Below are 14,346 nucleotides of genomic sequence, written 5' to 3'. Positions count from 1 at the left end.
AGGAAGACGGGGTTAAACATTGATTTGAGTGAACTGTTTTACATAAAGTTTTGTCCTATTTCAACTATCAGTCATTTCAATGTAAATAGCCTGCAGAACTCCAGCAGCTAATGAGCAGCACAGTTTGAAATGAGGGATATTTGAAGTCAGTAGATTAACTGTGATATGTGTGGTAGATTGGTGGACTAGATTGTGTGTACTGTGTTGTTTATTTCATACGAATGACAAAAATCTCCTTTAGACTATGAAGATGCAATGGAGTGCAAAATATGATTGTTGTTTAGTCATGTTGAATGAGGCCACAAAATAAAGAGATCACAAAGCCATATCTTTTCCCTGTCATACAATGGTATACCTCAAAATTCAAGAATTTTTGAATGTTTTATTAACTTGTTGTTGTATGTTACTATGTCTTTTAGTTGAGTGGTGTGAACAATTTATTGTTTCCTCACATATAATACAAGTTCAAGATAATGAAAGCAATTTTCAAGGTACATGTAATTATCCAGAACATATATAGTTCTAAATTTGATTTCTAACTCACACCTTCTCCTGCAAAGCCATTGCATAGGTCCAAAAGTGAGTGCACCTCTTACATGAACTTAATCATCATTTGCAGATCATTCCATCAGTGGAAATGGAATAGTAAATTATTGATAGGTGCCAATGACGACCATAGTGCGATTGAAGCCTAAATGTATTATTCTAATGGACAGATTAAAAATTAAACCCTCAGCAGAAAATTGTACCTTAATACCTGCAAAAGTCTTGCATGAATTCCAAGAAAAAAGAATTAGCATAAATCCTCCCTGCCACTAGATACAAAAATAAGCACCCAAAAATGTTGTACTTTGATACCAGTACTCAAATACATTGTCAAGGCGAGCAAATGGGACAGTTCTTTAATTGAACTGATAACTGATTGACTGATTTCTGAAGTCTAAATGATATAAAATCCTCTTCTATTATTAAACTAAGCACTTCAGTACAGATCCAGGGGCGACAGAAGATCATGTTCAAAAGTGAGTGATTCAAAAGTTAGAATCTTGAATCCCATTTTTTATTTTTTTTTTATAATAATTTTTATTTGCAAACTACATAGATTACAACAAAACAGACATTACGACTGAACATTACATACAAATAGGAACAAAGATGACAGGGGTTGGTGACAGTGTGAACCTTATGTGCGTGTCTGTGTGTGTGTGTGCGTGTGTGTGTGTGTGTGTATGTGTGTGTGTATGTGTGTGCATACGCGTGTGTATGTATGTGTGCCGGGGGGGATAGACAGGCTATGCGGATGATTTAATGTTGACCTGTATTATTGCTATTTAATTTGAGTATTGAAAATTTGTTAAGTGTGTGTTGGCATTTTGCCTCAGAATCCCATTCTTGACAAAAGTTGCTACAGCCACCAGATTCCTAAAGCCAGTCATACACTGTGCAATTTTTGACCCTTTTTGAGCCAACTTTATACTCATGCAACTGCTTTTGGGATCGGGCCGGGTTATGTCTTAATTGTGTCATGCTTCTTTCTGTTTGAAATCTAGTCGCCTCTCGTGAGGGTTTCGCACTGTTGAAGTAGTTCGTATGGTGTGAGAACATGAATGGTGAGCTGTGAACTTTCAAACCTGCAATTTGGTCGTTCAGTTTAAGCTGGGGCTGAGTGAAACCATCGAAAATATCGCACAGTGTACGGCCAGCATTACAGGGAAATATTGTCCTGTGTCCTTGAAGCAAGACACAAAACCAAGTTCACACCCAGTGTCTGTATACACTTAAAACATATTAAAAGTATTGCAATAGATGGGTCTGGCAGTCTTTATTAACAACCTGCAAGTATGCCAGGAGTAAAGTTGTGGCTATCTGTGCAGCTGATAAAAGCCTAAAACGGGTGCAGGCCGAGGGAGAGGAGCTGGCAGTGGAAAGGTGTGAGCTCAGATTAAAGTAAAGCCCACTCATGTTGGGTTAGCATGGAGCTCCTGGCCTCATTAACACTATTGCTGCTACTCCAATAAAGGCCTGTGTATATTATTATTACTATTTACTTCTACCAATATAAGAGTGCAGATCGGGTCACAAAACACATTTTCATCACAATATTATCAGGATGATGCAGTGACGTTCAGCCTGACCTGATTATTCTGCGCAGACATGCTGATGGGGCACTTTGTTAAATGTGTGTTGTTGTGTGGAGGGCACCTGGAGGGCACATCTCACTTTCAGGACAACACAAACATTTCATCATCTGGGAACATGCCCTCAATGCTGGACAAATTATTAGGCATCCTTCCTTCTGTAGGAAATCCGAAGAGCCGTTCAAATGCCTCAATAACTCCCAGTGCATTTATGTAGAAGAAAAGCTTCAAATCAATGCCTGATTAAGACATAGAGTGTGGTCAGAGTATTTACAAAAAGATATTCTACTAGGATTTTCAAACACAATTCTCTATTTTTTTTTTTCTTCTAAATAGTCTCAAAGGTGGAAAAAAACTGCACACTGGGGCTATTGTATTGCTTGCCTAGTAGCGAGCAGTTCAATATAGTAAATCCAATTCAATAAAGTGAAATTACAATAACCACCACAACAAATAAATACATTCCCAATTTCAACAAAGCCAAAAATGTAATAACTGGTGATTATCATCCAAAACGGTATCCTAGAAAAATCAATTCACTAAAGTCTTTCAACAAATGGCCACATTACAATCAACAAATACTCCATTGTTGTTCCAGTTTAACAAATCAAAGAACAGGCCCAAGGCAGCAATTATGGAAGCTAGTGCCATTATTTTTAAGTGTCTCTCAGTGTTCATGCTGGAAGAATAAAGTGGCAGTGAATTAATATACTGTACGGCAAAACATTAGGGAAAGTATGTGCCCATTGCAGTGCTGGAAGGGGCCTGAAGCTAAATGAGCACCGGAGAGGCTCTTCTGGAGATTTGTGACAAGGCTGACTGGGGCTGGGCAGCAGCTCACTGTTTCAGAGGAATGCCAAATGTCTGCAGGGAAGTCTACCACACTGCAGTACAGAGTTATAGCAGCATACCTATACAAATGTGGTAAATAACGTTTAATCGAAATGGTCCTAGTTCCTAACCCTTAGATCACAAGTGAAGGTAGTGTAGGATACTTCTGGGCGAATTGGAAAAAATGTAATTGCAATGTGTGATCAGGTTTGTGATTTATGTTTTACTAATAGGATTCTATTCATAGTTCACATTTTAAAGGGCCCATTTTACACTACTTTCTGATCTATGTTATAATGACATATATAAAATCACAAACATATCTGGAGTTTTAGTTTGTTTCATTCACACATGTTTAACACATAAAACCTGCGTATTTAGGCTGTGTTCTTCTCTAAAAAAGCTGGTGATGTCATTTGGTTATACAGGAACTCCGGAATTGCCCATTTCTACTGAAAGGAAGCAAAAAGATAGCTGTTAAATTGAAACCCCTCCATGACTTGACATGGTAGATCAGAGCATTTTGAGCTTTAGAGATGTAGACAAAGTAATTATAAAGGATTACTCAAATGTGTGAATGAAACTAAACACAACCCTAGGCATATTTTTGAGGAGGTAACATTATTATAACCTGACTTAAAGCTTTGTGCAATATAGGAGATAAGAACTGACAAAAAGACAGAAATATGAAATGAGAAGCTAATACAAGAATCACATTGATATTTTGTTGCTGTTGAAGTGACTTACTAATTGCATCCATTTAAATTGTGATTTTGATTTGATTGCAATTAATGCAGATCTAATTTAGAAACAATTATAAAACACACTTCAAAATAAGATAATTAAGTGTCATTAAGGAAGAAGCGAAGATGCAGTAAAACATTATTCATTGTTTATATTTATATTCAGAAAAATCTGATAAATTAGAGGTTTATAAAGTGACATCCATTATTAATGACACTGATAATAATGGCAAAACAAGGAGCAGAGTGATTCATGTTTTTGTGTTAAACTAAATAAACCTTCATTTGGTCTGTTTATGCATCTCAGTCTCTGTTTAATTTGTCCACATGACATTGCTAACATTTTCTCTCAGAAGTGCACATTCTATGCATACATTTGCATTTGCATTGGCTTTCTGACCCCAATTTATAAAAGATGCTGAAAACCCATTAGCAACAGCTATAAAAATGTCATAAAAGTGTTTATATCACTGCTAAGTGATGATTGCCAAATAATGTGATCAACTAGAAAACTGGAAAACTGCATTCAGTCTTATTCAAATATTATTAGGCATACTTAAAATAAACCTGCACAGTGATATTTAAATGTGCAAAGGCAGTTTGAGACTTAAACCTAATAATTGTGGCTGTGCTTGTGTCTGTGGCTGTGTCTGTGGTTGTTATGGTGGTTGCGTCTGTGACTGTAATTCTGACTGTGGCAGTATCTGTGATTGTCACTATGATTGTGTCTGTGGTTGTAACTGTGGTTGTTGTGGTGATGGTGACTGTGGTTATGTCTGTGGGTGTAACAGCAGTTATGTCTGTGATTGTCACAGTGATTGTGTCAGTGGTTGCAGTCGTCGCTGTGTCTGGTTTCGTGGTGATTGTGTCTGTGGTTGTGCCTGTGGTTGTCTGTGGCTGTGCCTCTATTTGTGCCTGTGATTGTATCTGTAGTTGTGTCTATGTGTCTGGTTGGGCCTGTGGTTGTTGTGGTGACGGGGTCTGTGTTTGTCTGTGGTGGTGTCTCTGGTTGTAGCTGTGGTTTTGTCTGTAGTTGTGTCTGTGACTCTGATTGTGTCTGTGGTAGGGGTGCCAGCAGGGCAGACGGCCTCGATGTGAGTCAAGCCGGTGCTTCCTGACGTCGTACAGAGAGGCAGATGTCGGAGCTTGGGCTCAATGAAGCGCACACAGACCTGAGAGGTTCCTGAGCGGCCTCCTCCAGGGACACAGCCTCTTCTTACATGGTTCATGGACAGTGTGGTCAGGCACTAGCCACTACATGAGCCATATTTTATTCAGGGCTCAAAGTAACAGATATGTTTTCACGAGTATCCAATGTAGGGGTTCAATAAGCAGCACATTTATGTTTCTTTACATGACATTGCTTACTCTTATTCTTGCACACAGACACACATACAAACACACTTTGGACCAGTGTATGCAGTAACTGGGGTCAAGGCGGTTTAAGTGTCTTGTCCAAGGACACAACTACAGTATTCACCTGTTTGAGCTGAAATGGCACCACCAACATATGGGTCACAGGATCTGATAGCCCTACCATTGATAATTATTATTCTCAGAGCAAACCTTCAGCTTCAATCTGCACTATATCTACACTATCCTTTGAGCCTTTAAAACAAATCCCATATAGTGCATTTGAGTGCCAAAAGTACAGACCAAGTACTCCTGTAGCTACGATGGCCAGCTGCAGTGGCACAAAATACATTTGTTTTAATGTGTGTGGGTTTAGATCGGATCCCAACATTTGAACCCATTTCTTTGGGTTGTGTGGGTCAGGTTGGATTTTAACTTTGGTTGGGCAGATCACTAGCATACATGTGTGTTATTCACACTGAAATTTCTCTAAAGCTTCTATTAGTATTAAGTTGTGACAACTGTGTGCAACTGCATCCACCAGCCATTGTGTGGATCCTCCCATAGTGAGTCAGTGTGAGGTCAGGCAGAAATGTAAGTGCAGTGTCTGAGCCACTGTTCTGTGAAGACAGTTTGTCCACAGGGGTTCTGCATCTTTCTACATGATCTATGTGTGGTCTCCAGTGGAAGAGCTTTTTGCACATATTGAAGTAACAATACAATGTTGTGGCAAAACTCAAAAAAATTGAATGGTACAGCAGCATTTGGTGAATCATCAGGCATGACTAATGGACACTTCACCACAAATAAAGCTCCCCTTACCTATCCAATGGTCAATAGCATCACCAGTTATTGACCAGTTTGACTTGTGTTATGCAAACGACACTTTCCATTCCATTCACCACTCCGATGACTTTGAGCCAATGATACAGACTCCCACAGTGCCAGGTCTATTTTTACTGCTGTGGGCTTTGACCTAGACAGGACCAGCCAAAAACACTTATAACTAAAACATGTTTGTGTTTGCAGTGTCCTGGTGCATCCTGGGAGTGAGGGGCAAAACCATGTATCATTCACACTTCAGCGTTTGCCCCAAGTGTATATGCCCACACTCCATTAGTGACCGCGGAACAGCACAGAGCACACAGCCAACAAACAGCGCTGTCAGCTTTTAGTCCATAAGTAACATTCCTGGAGCTGCATACAGGGGCATCTGACCTGCTGTAAACCTTGTTCACCAAGTCAAAGTCCACAAATGTTAAAACCTAATTTTCATATGTGCTTCTTTCCACCTAATTGCTATTTAGCCCTCTGAATTTAAGTAATGAATTTAACTTTAGGGATAGGACAGATTTCATCAAGACCAGCTTAATGAAATCAATCTTTTTGGCTTTACATTTTGTATATAGATTCAATAAAAACTACAAATTGGATGAAATTGTATCAGTATCTTCTGTTCTTATGAGTATATTGTGACCTGAATTACAATTATCGACTAAAGGGCCCATATTACGTTATTTTCAGATTGATGTTATAATGTTGTTTCTTCATCACAAACATACCTGGAGGTGTTTTGTTTCATTCACACATGTTTAACACATAGCAATGTGGTAATACAGGAAGTACTCCACTGTGTTTGTAAGCTTCATACACCTTCACAAGAATCTTTAAAATGATTTAAGGCCTGGAAATGTCAATCTCTACTGAACATCAAGTAAAAGGCAGCTGTTAACTTGAAAATTACTGGTTCTTGACATCATAAGAAGAAGAGAGCATTTTGAGTTTTGGAGATGTGGACTAAAAATAAAGGTTTACTCAAACATGTGCAAATGAAACATGAGGTAACAGCATTATAACATGGCTTAAAGCTCACAAGTGTCAATTTTGCATAATAGAGAACCTTTAACCAAAAAATCTTGACATCCCTGACCAGAACTTTTAAAATGGGTTGGGCTGGTGCCTGTTAATTGCTGTAATTGCAATCATTTGTTAGGCTGAATGGATGGCATAGGATTAGAATAGGAAGGGCATATATTGTACTTGTAGTTTGATGGACAGCATTCACTATATAGCCCATGCCAAAGCTGCAGTAGTAATAATCATTCAGTGTTGTGTGGGATTTGCAGTTCTGTCAGTCTGATTCAGTGACGCTGACTGCCATCTTAAAGTAATCTTATTGAGAGAAACACCAGGCAATATACCACAAAATGCCCTTGTAGATTTCACTGGAAACAAAATCAGGCCTGTCCACAAAGATTAGCAGAGACATACGTATTCTATCGTGTGATGGAGAGATGGAAAAGGGTACAAAGCTGGGCACAGTCCTCAAGTGGCTCTCCAACACAGTGTGACACCTGGAACTAGTTGCCACCAAATGTTGAGGGAATTTTCTGTTTGAAGCTCTGGCTCGGCTCCCAGGCTAATTCCTAGCTTCTGCTTTTGGAGCTGCAGAGATTTAAAAATGAGATTGCTTTAGAGATAAGTGTGAGATGACAGCCTGCTCATGCTTATTCAATAATCAGACATTGACAAGCGGCCGCTGTAGAATGGAAATACATCATTCAAAGCATGCAGGCTAATCGTGTAGTATTATCTATGCAGAAGATATGTCCAGTGTACTACATGAATGCAGGAGGCTGTGTGAAGAGAGACACACCCAAATAATCCCAAATAAACCACTCGCCATCTCATATCTGAGTAGGCCTGTTACAATAATTACTATCAAGATTTATAGTTCAATATATGACAGCTATATTTTGGGGGTAAATATTTATCGTTTGTACAATTTCTACTAAAAGATTTGTGGTTATTTTTTTGCTGTATACTAAGATTAAAGCTGTAAAAGGTTGAATATTTATTCATATTTATAGTTAATATTTATTGCAGCTCATGATGTTTTTAACAATATTATACAGAATAGTTTTTGTGGTTTAAATGTGTTTTAGGGTTATTGTGTTAGTGGCATAAATTTATTGCAATATTAACGTTTATCGTCTATATCTACTTCAGCATTAAATATAACTTCAGAATTTGTTATCGTCACAGGCCTGGATCTGAGGAAATGATAGAGACAACAGCAAAGGAAAATAAAATTCTGTGAATTGGATACAAGTTTTAGAGTGAAGATGTTTCGTCGCTCATTGAAGTAGCTACTGTGGTCTGTTAGTTTGCAGAAAGAAAGACAGAATGTATGTAATAAAACTTGTGTAGTGAAACTCTGTTATAGAAGCGTTACTTCGTCGCTGGAAAAAATAAAATAGCAAAAAGCTAAATAACTGTCTGCACTTGACTTTATGTCTTGTCATATTTTCTGCTCTAATTGTGACTGCTGTATGACTTACCACTGAACCAACCAGGTGCACTGTAGGATTTTGCAGTGAGAGCCAGTTGTCAAGCCTCATAAATGGTTACATCCTGAGTCTTCATACCTCACTGTCTTCAGGCTATTATAAATGTTAAATAGGGTGGGTCATTTACAAAGTTTCCATTGAATCATGTATTTATTACTTAGTCTGATGTAATTTCAAATCACTAGCCACATCTTGATTCACCAAGTTATTCTTGAATGCAGTTATATCCTTAAACAAAAACACCCACTCCTCTTATTGGTTAGCCTCTGCAATGTTCTGAGTGAGTGACATTGGATTTAACCATTTGCAATAAACAACCAGATAAAAGATAGACATATTAAGACAATGAAAAGATACTGATATAAATTTATATGAACAGTAACGAAATCAAATCATGATCTGGCTGCAAATTTTTGGGAAGTTCGCTCACCCCAACTGTTTGTACTGATGTGACTTTCCCCAAAAGCAATTGCTGAGTTTCAGATGACATCAGAGCAGTCTTAGCCAATAATATTCAACATGGGGGGAGCTAAAAGCTAAAAATAAATATTATTAAAATGTAGATTCTTGATGTAATACAGTGAATTCCAGGGCCTAGTCAGTTATTGAAATGTTCAGATTTAAGATTTGTGCATTTACCCTTTGGATATTTCATGGCAAAGTACAATGTCAGTCAATAGGGAAATCTCTTTTTTGCCCCCTGACATTATCACATTAGAATCTAAAAAACACCAATATCTGGTTAGCCTGAAGACTTGGGAGACTTGAAGCAAAAACTGAAACTACTGAAACGTGTGACTAACATTTGTCTAAATGACACTGTATCTTGTCTGACAGTGTAGCCATTACACAGAGCTGCATACAAACGCTGAAGTAGGGAAATACATCAACATGCAACACACACACACAGCAGCACCCTGGGCTAGCACCCTGAGCCAGCTCCTTTGTCAGGCTGTTGGGAGAGCAGCGGGTGGCCTGTGGGAGAATTTGGGGCTCCAAGGAGCACAGGAGTTGTTCCAAAACATTTAACTATACACTGCTAAACACTCAATGCCCAGTTTCCATTTTGAAAAGGATTGGTTGATAATGGTGGGATTAAATGGTACCCCATCTAAGTGACATATTGGGAAAAACTATCTTGAATAAAGGTGACTGAATTAGGAATTTTATCTGGATTTGAGTAAAAATGTGTGTATTTAATTAGTCACTTACCAAAAGAATAGACAGTTAAGGAGAATATTTTTTAGGTTATTTTAATAAATTCAATTTGCCTGAAAGATTTTCTATAACAAAGCTGGCAATCAGGTAGGGCTGGTAGACAAAAAATATATTTTTTACTCATTTTGATTTATCACAGTTTTGTCTTACTGAAAAATATTCCATTTTATATTGATTTCCTGACCATAAAAAAGACTTTTAATCATTGCCATTTAACTAACTCCACAAAATACTCCATAGAGCAAGTTTGAACTCTGCTCCAAACCACATAATTTGACTGACAGAGTGCTGGCTGTAGACTTTCCCATTAATAGGACCTAAGTTGATCCCTGACATTAGAAATGAATTCATCTTGCTTTCGATTCACATTTGATTAATAGTCCAGCCATAAGAACAGGATAGGTTTTGTTCATTTTGAATAGCTAAAGTGCTCCAGGGACAAACAGCGTAATCAATAGGAACATTCAATTGAGTGTCCACAACATCAGAGACATGGACTGGTCTGGAGATAACCCAATCAATGTCAATGCTGCTAATGAATAATGTCAATGGAACACTGTTGACATGAAACGTGACACTGGTATAAGCTGGAAAAATACTGAATATCACAAACAGAAGAAAGTAGAGAGCAATAGTGACTGTACATCCACAGGGCTATCTATTATAGCCTCTTTCCACTGGAGCGGCTCGCTTTGGGAGTGCCTTGGAGTGGGTCTGCTTGTTTTCCATTCCCCAGGGGCAGGGCTCAAGATCCAGAGGCAGGGCTCAGGATCCAGGGGCAGGGCTCTGGATCCAGGTGAAGGGCTCTGTTCTGTGAGACACTGATGTCACCCAAACATAACTCTTGTTCTCTTAATTTATCCAATTTAAACTGAATCTGAATCATACCCCTTAATTTACAACCAATCTCAGTGATTCACCAAAATACGTTTAGTAATTCCAAGATTGTGACGCTTTGAAACGAGATGATTTATTTCATTTCTCGGCGCCTATGCGCCACATTTTAATGTCTCTTTATGTAATGCATTGGGTTTGGCTCATGTCAGATGCATTATGCCCTGGAAATTTAATATGTTTGATTTTTAAACGTGAGTGACGTGTGTAACCATAAACAGGAAACAGCTGTAAGCTGTGCTCTAGCTTTGTTTTGGCAGCATGTCGGTTCAACATTTTGCCATAACTAGAAATACAGTGATTTATTACAATATCAAGTCAGTGTTTGGTGAGATATTATTGTTTTATGTTTATTTCTGCTTTTTGCCATCTTGTTTTAGACTCTGTTTTCTCTCTTGTCCAATCATCTCATTTGATCGTTAACTACACCTAGCGGCGTACAGTACCAGGACCCTTCAAACTGTCACTTTAGTGTTTAGTGGAGATAGATGTGGCCTGTTCCAATCCGCTCCAAAGTGAACCATTGGAAATGAGGCTCATGTTTCTACAAGGAAACAGTAGCCACTGGATTTGGCTATTGTGCTCCCCACCCAGTGCATATAGTTGTGGATGTAGCACTTGCAGCAGCAGCTTTGTGCCTATGTGCATTGTGAGTATTTCAGGAGATAAGTGACATTTGATGGTTGCTAGGTAACTCAATGTTAACTTCTTGAACGACTGGCTGAAATACACAAAGGCTACTTACTATTTAACACAACCAAAATGCTGACAGTAACAAAACCCATAAGATTAGAAACCACTGTTCCTTCTGTGTTACTAGAGGTGGCCAGTTTTGACAAAAACATGTTAATATGAGCTTTGAGTTATAATGCATCAATGAGTTCTGTAAAATTAACCACAAAAGTCCAGAAATATATATACAAGTTTGCTCAGAAAAGGGAAAATATATGTTTTTAACGTTTGACATTACACGAATCACATGTTTAGAGTCATATTCTGATACAGATTCAAGTAAACAACACAATGTTCAATCTGTGTATGATTCACCTGCGTCAGTCACAGGTTGAGGCCAAGCATCTCTGTTGTGTACGCAGAAACACAGAGTATTACTGTTTGTAAATCTATTCAGAACAGCTGAACTGTGAAACAGACCTCTCCATAGGGAAGACACTCTCATCTCCAGTTCAGCCCCGGAGAGGCAAAGAGAGCCTTTATACACAGTATTAAAAATCTCTCCAAAAAAGGGAGTGGTGGCACTGAATAGAGGAATTATGCAATAGGCACAAACAAAAATAGACCACTCAGCTTGTTACTATTTCACTGCTTCTGTAATGTGGCCAGAATTGAGTTCAATAGCTAATTTTTTTCAGCATGACTTATTTTGCAGAGACAATTTTCTGCCTGAATCTTTTGCCAGTCATGATGAGGCCAGAAATGTGATATTAGGAGACAGATATGAGCTGAACAAAATGTCTTTACTAGAGAAAAAAATTTAGAAACCCCAAACTTGGAGCTAGAAAAATACCAGTCACTGACTAAGGAATCTGGATATTGATGGTGACTGCAGAGTTAAATCAAAAGCCAAAAAGACCATCACAGGAATAGAAAATGCCAAATTTTCGGAAATGCATGACGTGGCAGCTGTTAAAACCTCTCCCCAGAAGAACAGTTTAATATGCATAAATCATGTCTCTAAAACTGGAGCAATAACTCACTACTGACCAGCAGTTTCAGACTATAATAAATAATACCACCACAAATGGTGCACATAAATTATTTTTGGGTGCAGCAAAAACAGCACTTCACTGTCACTTCATGTCCTTGTGAGGCTTCCATTTTAACTAAAAAGACAGATTCTTCTCTGTGAGTTTTGGTGATAAAATAAGGGTGTCTTCATATTCAACACAGACTTCCAGAGGGCTCATCAGGTGTTCTTCCAAGTGAAATCCACCAGCAGACAGCACTTGTTTTCCCAAAAGCGGGGTGTGGCTAACACTGCGCTAATCCCTCCCTTGCTCCTTCACCGAGCATTAGCAAATCTTCAATGAATTTGACATTGGTCTGAGCCGGGTTTTGTCGTGATATTAACCATCTCACCCTTCCATTGTCTCTTCCAATCTCAATGTCAGTTCAGCCTGGAGCCTTTCTCCTCTGCTCCTTTGTTTCACATTTTCATTGTATCTTTTATCAGAGCTATTTCATACCAACTTTGATATGTCATGCTGAGTATTTATAGCTGTAACGGTCATGAACTGGCACTAGGCAGTTGGAAGGAAGAGTTTTGTTTTTTTTGTTGTCTGTGGGCACACTTCCATCACCTCCTCCGACGTACAGTCAATAGAGCACTATATCTCCAACTGGGTCAATAAATCCAACCTGTCGAATCCTATTCACGGGCTGCAGAGACGGGGAGATGTTTGTGTGCGCGTGACTACAGGGGTGGTGGGAGGTGAAGTACAATGTCGAGTACAAAGCCTACAGAGCAACAGTCTTCTCTCTCACAATATGCCAACATCGCTCTCCTCATTTTAGCATCCTCCCCCTCCCAGCTCATCTGTCCATTCTACACGATCATTTAGATAAATCCGCAATGATGACATTCTCTATTAGACAGAGACTAGGGCGTAGCGTTACAAAGATGAGGCGTACATACCTTCAGTGGAGTGAGTAGAGCTGGAGCTGTGGTATTCTGTGCCTGTGCTCAGAGCTGCCCGTGGAGTGTATGCAGCAGCCTGATGTCTGTGGGTGCACCAGACAAAAAGGAGAGAGAGGGAGTGACGTTGTCCCTCCATCCTGATGATAAACACAGAGCACGTGGCTTATGATGCACAAGAGCAGCCAACCACGACGGGCGACGTGCAGGGGGCTAAGGACACACAAGCAAAGGATCAAATTAAGAAACGCGAAGCTTCCAGATTCACAACAGATTATACATTTCCTCTGCAGGAAATCACCTCATGGAGACAGTGAACAAGGCTGCAATGGACAGAATACTATTATATTTGTAGTCATGTGGCAACAGTAGATTCATACAATAAATACAGAAGGAATATTGATTTATTTCATTCATAAAATATAAAAGGCAACAATGTTGTAAAGAGACAAAAACATGAATGAAAAGAAGCAATGAAAAAAGCAATCTTAAAGGTGCACTGCTTAACTTTTTGGTTGGAGATCTGTCACCTGCTTGTTTCTATGGGTATGTCCTTGCTTTGTCTAGAATGTTCCACAGTATATTAAACAGCTCTACCTTACATTTATTAAATTACAGCTCATTTATAGCTCAAAAATACCTTGGAAAAAACAGGCATTCTGACTGTGAGCAGGGTTGCCTTTCCTCAGATTTGACTAGTAACTTCATCTGGTTTGGTCTTCATGAAGATAAAAAAGCTTAATACAATACCGTAAAGCATTCCAGACAACGCAATAACATCTCCATGGAGAAAAGCATTTGACGGATCCTCCACCAGAAAAGTTACACAATGCACCTTTAAGTTATCTGCCTATTTTTCCAGTTAATGCTTTGACAGAAAACATTTCCATTATTTCATATACAGTATATTGCTGTATAGCTGGATTCCACTCGTCTCTACGTCATTATTTTGCATTAATCTTAATCAAGATCTACAATCATATTGGCCAACATGCTGGAAATAGCCCGTCAATATTATTCACTGATCTGAATAAGCAGTAACAACAATAAAACACCATTTACTAGTAGATTATGGTTTTCCAAAAACATGGTAAATCATAAATATAATGAATAAATTTAACAAAAATGTAAGAATGTGCATTTGAAAAGATAATAAGTCAGGTGTT

General features: G+C 38.6%; 1 protein-coding gene across 2 annotated transcripts in view; it reads right to left on the bottom strand.

Moving 5' to 3' along the window:
• ndrg4 (NDRG family member 4) overlaps positions 1-13,273 on the bottom strand; it is a 61,496-nt gene extending 48,223 nt beyond the window's left edge. For both annotated transcript variants that reach the window (XM_055155139.1, XM_055155140.1), the window contains exon 1: positions 13,181-13,273. The gene's annotated coding sequence lies outside the window, so the exon portion shown is untranslated. The remainder of the gene's footprint in view (positions 1-13,180) is intronic.
• Positions 13,274-14,346: the final 1,073 nt, after the last annotated feature.

The sequence above is a fragment of the Boleophthalmus pectinirostris genome, unplaced genomic scaffold (assembly GCF_026225935.1).
Source record: "Boleophthalmus pectinirostris isolate CB_2022bp ecotype Guang Dong unplaced genomic scaffold, ASM2622593v1 HiC_scaffold_2, whole genome shotgun sequence".
Classification (NCBI taxonomy): domain Eukaryota; kingdom Metazoa; phylum Chordata; class Actinopteri; order Gobiiformes; family Gobiidae; genus Boleophthalmus; species Boleophthalmus pectinirostris.
Note: the sequence above shows the minus strand (reverse complement) of the source record. Positions and strands in the feature narration are given on the sequence as shown.